The sequence below is a fragment of the Juglans regia genome, chromosome 7 (assembly GCF_001411555.2).
Source record: "Juglans regia cultivar Chandler chromosome 7, Walnut 2.0, whole genome shotgun sequence".
Taxonomy (NCBI): Eukaryota; Viridiplantae; Streptophyta; class Magnoliopsida; order Fagales; family Juglandaceae; genus Juglans; species Juglans regia.
Window position 1 is genome coordinate 6621131 of NC_049907.1, and position 11817 is coordinate 6632947.

Below are 11817 nucleotides of genomic sequence, written 5' to 3' on the forward strand. Positions count from 1 at the left end.
TATATCATTAATTTATATAATTACTATATAAAAACAATATATTAAATTATTAAAAATATTTTTAAAAAATATATATAAGAATTCGGTCTAGTCTAAAATTTGTAGACCCTAGGACCAGATCAAATTTCATTGGTCCACATATAATTTTAGGACCGATCGATCGAGAATTTCGGTACGGTCAATTTTGCTAGTCCGGACCGAATTATTTACAGCCCTAGCTGATCCTTTTGGCCCATTCTTTGTTCAATAAGAAAGTCATTTATTTTAATTGAAGATAATTTTATTTATTGCCACGCGACAACCTCGTCATTAGTCTGTTGAATGTATTATATTAAGGTTCTAGTTACAAAACTTTGAAAGAGAGAATGATGTACGTTTGATTTTTGCAGATCAGGATTTTTCCTCATGGAACATTGGAAAAATAGCAATTCCAAATTTCCAAATCACGATGGCAAAAGATTTTCCTCCTGCATGTACCCTCACCTCTTTCTAATATCTTCTAAAAATTATACTCAACAGTCTAATACCATACTTTCTGAGAGGAAAAAAAAAATAAAAAAAATAAAGATCTATATCAACAAGTATGTCGTATAAGACTGCTAAGTAAAATAACTTTTATATATTTCCTTTTTGGCCCTCGGTTAGTCACTCAAATGTTCTTCATCTTCCCACCATTTTTCCTCCACCGCTTTTCTTATATTCCAGGGATTCCTTGTCTGAATTGTTATTCCCTATTTCTTTGCTTTCTGATCCCTCAATTGGCCCTCTGCCTATCTGGGCCGACTACCTTCTTGAAATGCTAAATGATGTTGTTCATCATTAATTTTGTTTTTGTTTTCAATTACACTTCACGTGACATATTTTAAGTGATTATTATTTAAGTAGCTTTTATATGAAATTATTTAAAAATATGTCACATTAAATATAATTAAAGATGACAAAATTTAAAATAAAAAAATAATATTACTCTTTTGAGATTTATCTTAAATTCAGATTACGTTTAGATGTTGAATTGAGTTGAATTGAGTTGAGTTGAGATGATAAAATATTATTAAAATATTATTTTATAATATTATTATTATTTTGAGATTTAAAAAAGTTGAATTGTTTATTATATTTTGTGTTGAAATTTGAAAAAATTGTAATGATGAATTGAGATGAGTTGAGATGATTTTAAATTCTAAATATACCAATCAATGGAATGGAGCTCATAGAGAAGAAATGTCGATGAAACTTCTCATTGTTTGGCAGAGGAAGAGGCTCTCGCTATGAAAGATGTACTATATGTGGAAGAAACTACATTGTGTTCAAAGATAATGTCAAGTCAGCAATATTAGATTATATGGGTTAATCTAAACACAATCGGTTTAATTAAACGAGTCAGACTCTAAAATCTTAACACAACTCATATAAATAATGGATGACACAACTCATATAAATAACGGATGATACGATACAAACTGTTTAACTTTTTTAAAAATAAACTTCTATTAGATTAACCTGGAACGACTTTTTTTAATCCGTTTCAACTCGTATCATATAAACTCGATCATATTTTCATAGGGTTAATGTGAGAGGTACTACTAACCCCGTTTTCCAGGCTAGTGGGCCGCACTCATCCATGTTACGAACCAATAACTGGCTCTTTGTCAACGATACTCTCATAATTGCTATGTTTCTTTTTTAAATTGAATTGGGTCTGGACAAGGTTGTGAAATGCTTCAATGCAAGCACGCACGTCTGATTTTTTTTTGAGAAGGTATATCCATGTACATCTTGAGTAATGATCGACGATGGTTAGGAAATATTTGGAGCCGTCGTAGGCTTCGGTGGGGTTGGGTCCCCAAATGTCGACGTGGATCAATTTGAAAATGCGGTTGGCTTTATAGTTGCTGTTCGAGAAAGGCAGTTTATGTTGTTTGGCCATGGGACATATGCAGTAGGGACTATCATTGATGGATGAGATTTGCGCTTTAACAGTAGGATCTGTGATTAAATTCAGCTTGGATAAGGGTGTGTGGCCAAGTCTATAATGCCAAATATTTGATACAATGAAATTGCCGCTGGAAGCGGTCAAGACATGGATGTTTTTGTGTAGAAAAAGAGAGAAATGATCAACCAAGGCTGTCAGAGGCACTGCAGTAATGCTTAAGTGGTATAAGCCGTTTCTCAGTTCACCCATTCCAATCGTCATCCAAGATGAAAGGTCCTGCAAAAAACAAGAGTGTGAGAAGAAAATGAGGCAGCAAACAAGTGAACTGGCAATTTGTTTGGCAGAGATGAGGTTGAAATTGAAGGATGGCACACATAGGACATTTGTCAATGTTAGGGTGTTCATGATTCTAACTGTGCCTATGTGAGTGGCTGGTGCAGTGTTCCCGTCTGGAAGTTTGATAGTGTGTGCTACTTGAGCAGTGATTGAGTGGAAAAAGGAGGTGTTGCAGATCATGTGATCTGTGGCACCGGTATCTATGATCCAAGGCACTTCGGGCGAATGTGTTTGGGCTTTTGCTGAAGTACGGGAGCAGAGTGATATACCAGACATGGTTGTAGCTTTGTGGGCGTTCTGAGATGGAGTGTTGGTTGTTTGGACCTGATTGGCGGAATGATTATTGGTGAGGATGTCTTTGTGTTGAAGTAGGGACAGGATCTGTTGGTATTGGTCATTCGTGAGGGACATTCTCTCCCTTGATTCTTCTTCTTGTCCTGCAGAGGCCTAGTTAGCGAGGAACACAGATTGTTTGTTCTTATTGTGCAGTTTGTGTCCTGCAGGATAGCCGTGGATTTTGTAGCACTTCTCAGCAGTGTGCCCAGTCATTTGGTAGTGGTTGCATGTGGGAGGTTCGGCGTTGCTAGCTTTGAAGCAGTTGTCCAGAGTGTGTCCCTGGATTTTGCAGTGATTGCAGAAGGGGCGTTTTGGATTGGTGTTTGATTTGGTGTTTGATCTGAAGGGTGTGTATCCTTTCTTGGCAGCTAGAGCCATGGAGTCGGTAGATGGGATGTTGGAGAGCATGGTGTGTTGCATCTCTTGTTGTTGGATCATGGAGAAAACTCGGTTCATGGGAGGAAGGGGGTCCAACATCATGATTTGATCTCTGGTGTTTGAGTAGGAATCATTTAGACCCATTAGAAACTGTATTACGCAGTCTTGTTGGTACCTGTCAACAAGGACCTTCAGTTTTCCGCAGTCACAGTTGGGAATAGGATCGTATATCCCCAGTTCGTCCCATAGGGATTTTAGTTTTCCGAAGTAAATGCTTACGGGGTCTTGTTCCTGTTGCGATCCTGCCAATGCTTTCTTCAGCTGAAAGATCCGTGGTCCGTTTTGTTGTGTGAACTTGTCTTTTAGTTCTTCCCAGATCATGGGGGCGTCGTCAACTAGTGCGATGCTAGATTTGAGGTTTTGGCTGATCGAGTTTTGCAACCATGAGACCACGAGGTCGTTGCAGCGTTCCCATGCTCCAAGTAGTAGATCTTCTGGGTCCGTCGGTTTGGATATTATGCCGTTGATGAAGCCGATTTTATTTTTGGCTCACAGTGCACGGCACATTGCTCTGGACCAGATGGTGTAGTTGTTTGTGGTGAGTAATTCTGGAACCAGTGAAATGGAGGGGTTGTCTCCATGGTCCAGACGGTAAGGGTTGGTTATGTTGTTGAAGTCGAGAAAGATGTATGGTTTGGTTCTTTGGTCTTCCATGGAAAGTTTTCAGGAGAACCTTGCTCTATGATACCATGAAAGAAAGTGAGAAGTCTGGAAAAAGAATTGGAGAACGTTGAAAGAATTCTTATTCCACGTAAAGAAGAAAAGAATAACAATACAATGTAATAAGGGGAAATATTCCCGCTGGTTAAATAGGCCTAAGTTACGTAGCTATCTAACGGAATGGGGAAAGAGAATATACACATGTCGGGTTGTTAGCTAACAAACTAAAGGATCGTGGGGATTAATGGAGAATCCGTGGCTTGTAGCAGAGTAGTTTGTTATCCGTTTTCTGCATGTGGCTTGGCTGCTTCATGAGTGCGTGGATTTCCGTCATGCATGATATCGGTTGCATGCTCTGAGTCATGGGGATGGACGTCATGTTCCAATAAATTAGATATAATTTGAATAATGCAAGTATTATAAACGAGGAGTATAAAAAGTGGCATGGCACAGTGCCACGTTAGTTAAGCTTTCGTTTCCTTTCATTACCCCACACCTAGTTTTCCCTCCCCCAACTTTCCTAACTCGAGCCCCTTAAACAGAGAGCCATTCTGTTTACGGGATTAATTTGTGTCTCTAGAAGCCCTCTTTATTGTTTTAGGTATGCAATTATTACGAGGAAAATAAGGGAATTGAATTTGAAACAAGTCGTCAGACCACTGGCTTCAGAAGGGATTGTAGTGGTGCTGACAACAAGAGATGAGAAGAGTGGCCTTGATTCATAATACTGTTCATGCGAGCTGGAAAAAATCTGGCCCGGCCTGAAACCCAGGTAATCGGGTTTACCAGAACATATATCAACTTGGATTTTATACAGTCCGATAATCGAACGTCTCTACTCGCATATATTTAGGTAGGTACGGTACAATATCCAGATTCCAGGTTTAAACCTGGAACTCGGTTTAGTTTTGACATTTTAAAGTAAAACTTTTAGACACTAAATCAACATGCATTTTTTCGTGTTTTTGGTTGAAAATAATAATCTGTTATTGTGTTTGTGTATATATGATCTGTATTGGCATAAGGTTTTATTTTTTTAAACATTTTTTTTGTTTTGTTAAAAGGACTAGAATTTTACTTAAAGCATGATAATAACTACACTGCAGCCCATGAGTTCAATGTAAGATGGTCATTGAATATCGCACTCTAATGCCACTTCTTTCTATAAAATTCTAGAAATTACCCCTAAAACGTGCAAGAAAGCTAAAACATATAGTTTTAGTTATGCTAGCTGATTATACCTTTGATGAGAAAGGAAAAAAGAAAATAACAACATTGCTGAAAGAGAAATGCTACATATACCTTATCTTTAATATTTTGAGTAGTTTTCATTATTTAAACGGTTTACATAGAAAATCGCTTAAAATGCATAAAATATCTGGCTAGTGTGACTAAAGACGACAAATTCAGAATGTCGATTAACATTGCTCTTATTGAAAATAATAGGAGCTGAGTGCATTCACACAGGTGAACAATGCAACATTAATTATTGCTTTTTGAGTGATGTGACTAGTGATCTACTTATCCCCAATGTTAAGTGATGTAGATAACTCTTTCTCACTAGTTTGTGATTGACTGGAACACTTCAACTCAGGTTGGCAAGATGACTTTATCTCCAAGCACAATAGTGTAGTAGGCATGGACTTCTATTGTGTTGTTCCTTTAACAGCCCCTCTCAAACTCATAAAAGGGGCTATGACCATGAGTTTGTCTCGAAGGAATAAGAATCTGGTAAAGGTGAGCCCTTCTGTTAAAATATATGCACATTGCTCATATCTAGAGTAGATGTATTTAGTAACAATATCTTTGTGTAAATTTTTTTTTCTAATAAAGTGATAATCAACTTCAATATGCTTAGTTCTTGCATAAAAGATTGGGTTAGATGCTAAAACAAGTGCTCCAAGATTGTCACACCAAATGCAAGGAGGTGACAAGAGAGTAACCTCAAGTTTCTTGAACAACAATCTTAGCCAATATAATTCTCCAATTACTATTGCCATAGATCTAGATACAACAAGTTGTTTCTTAGCTTTCCAGGAAATTAAGCTAGGACCAAGAAATACTACAAAGCCACGTGTAGACCTATGGTCAAGAGGGTCACTAGCCCAATCATAATCACAACATGCTTGAAGTTGTATAGATCCCATTGTGAAACATAAGCCAAAATCTGGAGTCCCCTTGGGTATCGTAGTACCCATTTTACTACCTTGAAATGAGATGTAGTAGGAGAGGCTAGGAATTGAAAAAGTTGATTTATTGAGTATGAAATGTCAAGCCTAGAGGGTACAATACTGTAGTGCCCCAACTATATGTTTGTAGGTTGTTAGATCTGGTAAGGAATCTCCATCAAGCTTGGACAACATTTTTCCATATACACAAGGTGGTGAGTATGGCTTGGTCCATATCATGTCAACATGATCTAGCAGGTCAATTGTGAGGATAAAAAGGGGACATACCACTTCCTAAGGACAAAGGGAAGACGAAGAAGGGAGCCATTCCTTGGCAAGGTGGAAGATTAGGCAGCGAGACTAGCAAAGTGCAGCTAGTCTAGATAGAGCGAGCGACACTATGTAGAAAGTTTGGCTGACACATTCCAGCCCATGGTGAAACAAAGGACTTTTCACCTATAACGGGTCAAGCGAGAAAATGTGCCAACCGTATGAATGTGAGAACGAACAACTGAAGAGGTTGGTAGCTTGGGCGAAGGGCGAGTTACGAGCATAAGGTGAGCAACAGTCAATGACAAGACCCATAAGGATGTAAGGGCTTTCCGGGATAACATGGAAGTGCTCAGAAGGCAACAATGTCGTATGCATAGGTCCATACTCTACCTGAAAGGTCATATAGAGTGAATCTGTAGAAAAAAAATTACGACTTTACAGGCCATATCGTCTAAACTCAGAGGTATGATTTAGCCCATGTGGGAGATCCTTATTTGGGAAATGATTGCCGATTGGACTAAAGGCAAGTGATAGAAATGTGCGTGCCTTGTCCCATCAGTTTGTCTATGCCATCCTGCAGATGGAAGGCTAATATCAAATGGCTCCTATTCAAGCATGCCAGGAGTTAGAAGTATGTAAGAAGGACACCAGACAATCCCGTCTTATAAAAGGGATTGAACAAGGGACACAATCTCACTTTTGAGATCACAGTGTTTGAGCTTCTTTGAAGTCGAAGTCTTCAAAGAATCAAAGGGAGCAAAGGGAGGAGGAGCATCAGCACTGACGTAGTATTTTAAATATCATTGACGTAGGTTAGCTTTAAGATAGTATTGAGAATGTAAGGTTAATGTTGTGGGTATTTTGTAAGATTTGGCTTTGCATATTTTGTAACTTTCCTACTTGTTTTTTATTTAGAGGGTGGTTCCTTGTCATAACTATGAATACTTGTATTTTATTAAGAGGGTGGTCTCTTATCATAAATATATGCCTTCATAGATGTTTTACATGAAACAACGCATTGCTTCTTCACTTGCATTGTCTCTCGTTAGCAATCTTCTCATAGCTGTTTAACCTACCATAACTTATGGTTTCGTTTATTGGAACCGTAGACTTTGATGTAGACGTAGTCCTAGAAGAGGTTCTTGAGGAAGGACAGACCCTGCCCGAGTGATAGTAATGGAGGCCTGTCTCCGTTAATAGTTCTTTTATATTCCTAGAGATGTATTATGTAGTCAAGTGACAAATCATGTCTGGTTTGTTGAATTTGGATGTAAGCAATGAACAACTGGTACTATGTAATATTATTTGGGAAGTGACAGTGACATGAATATTTACATTTAATGGATGAACCTTTTTTCGATTTAGATCTTTGGTACAAATAGCATTTACTCTCTGACTAAACCTTTACTTATTTCGTTGCAATACATGGCCCAAAGGGTGCAACCCTAGGTGGGTGAGTGGATGATAGAGCCCCCATTGACATGACCACACACTGTCGGACAAGGGAGGGGACATGCTCGACGTCAGCCTGGCCCTGTACCAGATCTTGTACCTCCGACCCAGTCTGGGCCCGGTGTTGCTCCCCATATTGGGAGTATTAATCAGTCGCCAACGGGTACATCTATGGGAGATGCGCGGCTTGCTTGAGTTGATGTGATGGTCTCAGATATTACTGCGCACATTGATCAACAAATCGCGTCAGTAGAATAGAGTGTCACCGATTTTGTCACCGATGTTGGCCATCAGATATATATCCTAAACGAAAAGGTCAACACATCGATTGAAAATTTTAATAAATATGTAAACAACTCGTACTGAGTATTTTTCACATTTATCACGTTGTTTACAAAATTTTATCATATTTTATACTTTATTTTTATCATATGTAATGAACAATATTTTAATATATATACTGTTTTTGAATTTCAATTTTTAATTTTTTTTAATGTTAGCTTATCCAACTTTAATATTAAATCAATTAACGTTTGAACGTTGGCGCCAAACATTTCTACGTTCGCACGTAAATAGTCTCAACGTTCAAATGTCCAGAGCACGTTCTAACATGAATATGTATACGTTAGAATGTAATGCACTTTCTTGGCTGCCTTCAGTGAGGGTTTCCACAAACCGTCACAGAAAATACTTTTTTGCGACGGTTTGGGCATTGTCACAATTGCCAAACAATCACAAAAACTCATTTATGTTGTAGTGCATGTCTCATTCTAATTAGTTGCTCTACTTCCACTGTACAAAGCTATTTTTCCAATATGGTATCAGAGTATATTTAGCTCTTCCGTCAAAGGTATTAGAGCATACATACATATATATATATATATATATATATATATAATTGTGTGTGTGTGTATGTATTGCTAAAAATCTTAAAGCAAGATGAAGTGTAAATGGCTTGTTTACACCCTTCATCTAGAGGTTGACATCTCAACTTTTGTAAATTTACATTGAAGGAATGGAATGGACTCACCAATACAGGATTGTAGCAAAGTTTTATTAAAAATATTTAAATTAAAAAAACTAAAACTCCAGTCAATTGGGTGGTGTGGCCACCCAAGGTACACGGTTGACCTCTCAATTAGGGGTGCAACTGGCCACCTTGGAGGCCAGAACCACCTCGGGGTGGTCCCGCGTAAAGTTGTCGACCTAGTTAGTTCCATAACAACGTTGGTGGTTTTCTCTTGTGGTGTCAGTAATTTCTGGACAAATTCAGTACTCTGGCATGGGTGGTTGGCTGCCACCCAGCGTTGAAGTGACTTTTACGACCGCTTTCGAGGTTGAAGGTCACGACTGAAGCTCTCTTACCTTGAATACTACTGCACTAGATCATTCAAAAAAGAAATTGAAGGAAAATAAAGTTCAAATTTCAAAATTAAGGAGGTAGGTTTTTCCACCCCAAGTTTAATTTGCGAGGAAATGTTTAAATAAAATAGAATTGGAAATTGTCGCTGGTGGTTATGATGAGAATCGAGATTATTGATATTGATACGGAGATAGTGGCTATATATGGCAAGGGTACTGCTAGTACATACTATATTTCTATCTCTCTTTTATCTATTACATAAAACATGACAATTTTATCACATCTGAATCATTATTTATTATCTTAAAGAAAAATTTAAAAATTGATAGATAATGCAAATGTGTTTTTTATTCTATTTAAAAATTTATTATCACATCTTTTTTTTTCCTGTGTCTTTTCGCTCCCCCTTTCTCTATTTCTCTCGTTTTCGTAGTGCCCCTTTTCTCTAGTTTTAGTAGTGCCCCGATTCTTCATCTCTTCGATTCTTCACACAGAAACACAGCAGAGCCACACTGGTTTCTCTCCTTTCAGGTTTGTGCAAGCTTCTTCTCCTTTCATGTACTATTTGTCTCCTTTCTTTTCTCCTTCAACCCTAGTTTCAAGAAGAAAGGGAATTGGACAGCCACGATGGGGGCTTTTGCTCTCGGTGAATGTCTGGAAACTTCATCTATTAGACCCAACGTACATTTTACTGCCTTTGGTTTCATTGTTTTTGGCTGATTTTCTCACACATTAAGTGTTGTAGATTGTCAAGCAACCACTTGGAAAAGGGTATTGTGTTTTTTCTTTCTGTAATGTATTGTTGATATATTTCACGATTTGATGAACGCCTGTGAGTTGGTTTGTTGGTATATTCTGCGTTTCATAAAAAATCGTTTCCATTAAAAAAGAAAACATGACAACAACATTATTGGATTTGTTTCTTTAATTAGTTTTTTTCATGAATAATGAGAGGGAACAATTTACTCATGGAGGAAAGCTCATTTTGATGCATAACATGATATTGAGACTGCCTTCTTATGAAGAATAAGAATATTAAGACCAGATTAAGAATCTTTCCTTTAATCTTCACTTATTCATTAAAGTTGGTGCAAAAAATCAAGCCAGCTAGTTTTGGTACAAATGCTGCTAATTTCTCATGAAGCAAAAACATCCATATTTTGCTTTGCTTCTGTTTGATGGGAAACTAGTAGTTTTCTAAGACTCTGAGATGTTCAAGAACCATAATAGGCATGTATACGAGATAAACTGCTACAAGAGGCTGATGAGTTGGGGGTACTATTAACAAATGAATTAATATTGGGAGCTAGGGTTATATATAGAAATCCATAAGCTCAAGGATTTATATTCAACATAAAATAAAATAGTGGATACAATATATGTATCCATGTGGTTTAGTGCACTAATAGATGATACTAAACGTCTGAAAACTTGGAATGGAGATATTTTTTCCAGGTCCATAGGCCGAGTTACCTAGATCTAAGAGCAATGAGATACATATTTAGGTATACTAGAATGAACTAGCGCCTGCTCTGAATGGTTTGATTTCATTCACCTTCAGCAGTTGTCTGGTGATAATATTTAAAAGAATAATATTTAAAAGGTTATGACTCGCATTTGATCTATTATTTAAAAGAATAAAAAGGGAAAACAAAGTACGAAACGAGGGGGGAGAGAGAGTTTCCTCAAAATCTCTATTTTTCTGAAATCTTTATTGGCTAATTATTATTATTTTGATAGGGAGAGAGATTTTTCTCAAAATCTCATCTTTTTGGTTAATTATTTATCATGTTTGTTTATGCAAAGTAAGCATAAATTCTACTAAAATGTTGTACCTTAATAAACTTTATCCCAAAACTTCGTTGAAAATAATTTTGGGAATTGTTAAAAAAAATTCTTCGTACTTTCTTTACCTCACTTCACCCGTGAAACAAACAGTGATAGCTAGGACAAATCCTGTCGTCTGTCATTTCTCCTCTTCCATTCTCTTCTTCCTAGACAGATTTTGAACCTTCTTTATGATAATGGAATAGTACGGGTACTTGTTGAAGAATAATTATCGGCAGCAAGGATCACAACATTACTAATTAGTTTTGTTACTTGGTTTTGTAAGTTGGTTTTGTATTATACAGTACTACCTGCTGTGTCTGCTCCATTTTCCTAATGTAACTGTGATTGGAAAACCCACTGCATATGTATTTTAGCTTTCATTATATTAGGACATAAATATAAGTTGGTTTTGTGTATGTAAGTTGGTTTTTTGTAAGTTGGTTTTGCGTATGTATGTGCTACCTTTGTCTATTATCTGTCTTGTATGTGTTGCCTTTTTTAACAACTTAAACAGTACGATTCTTCAAGGATGGATACTCCATTTGAGGATGACCCCTTCTTCACCACTCTCTTACAAAGTAGAGGAGAAGGTTGTAATAGCACTCTAACATACACACAATATTCTAATGTTGTGGTCCAAACAACCTCTTTCACGGTGAAAAGAGGCATTAGATAAAAAAAGTTTAAAGATGTGCATCTTTCACTGTAGATGATGATAACTTACTTATCTCCGGTTGGCTCAACATTAGCATTGATGCTATACGTGGTACTGACAAAAAATCCACTCAAATGTAAGACAGAATTTTTGAGTTTTATCATGAGTATAAAACACCAAATACCGTGAACCGTTCGATAGGGTCATTGATCAATCGTTGGTCCATGATCCAGAAATGCACAAACAAGTTTTGTGCATTTCTAGCATAGGTAGAATCATTGCACCCGAGTTGTGTGATCGAGCAAGACAATGTATGTACCATTTTCTTTTAATAATGTGTTTATTTATCTAAGATTTATTTTCTAACAATATT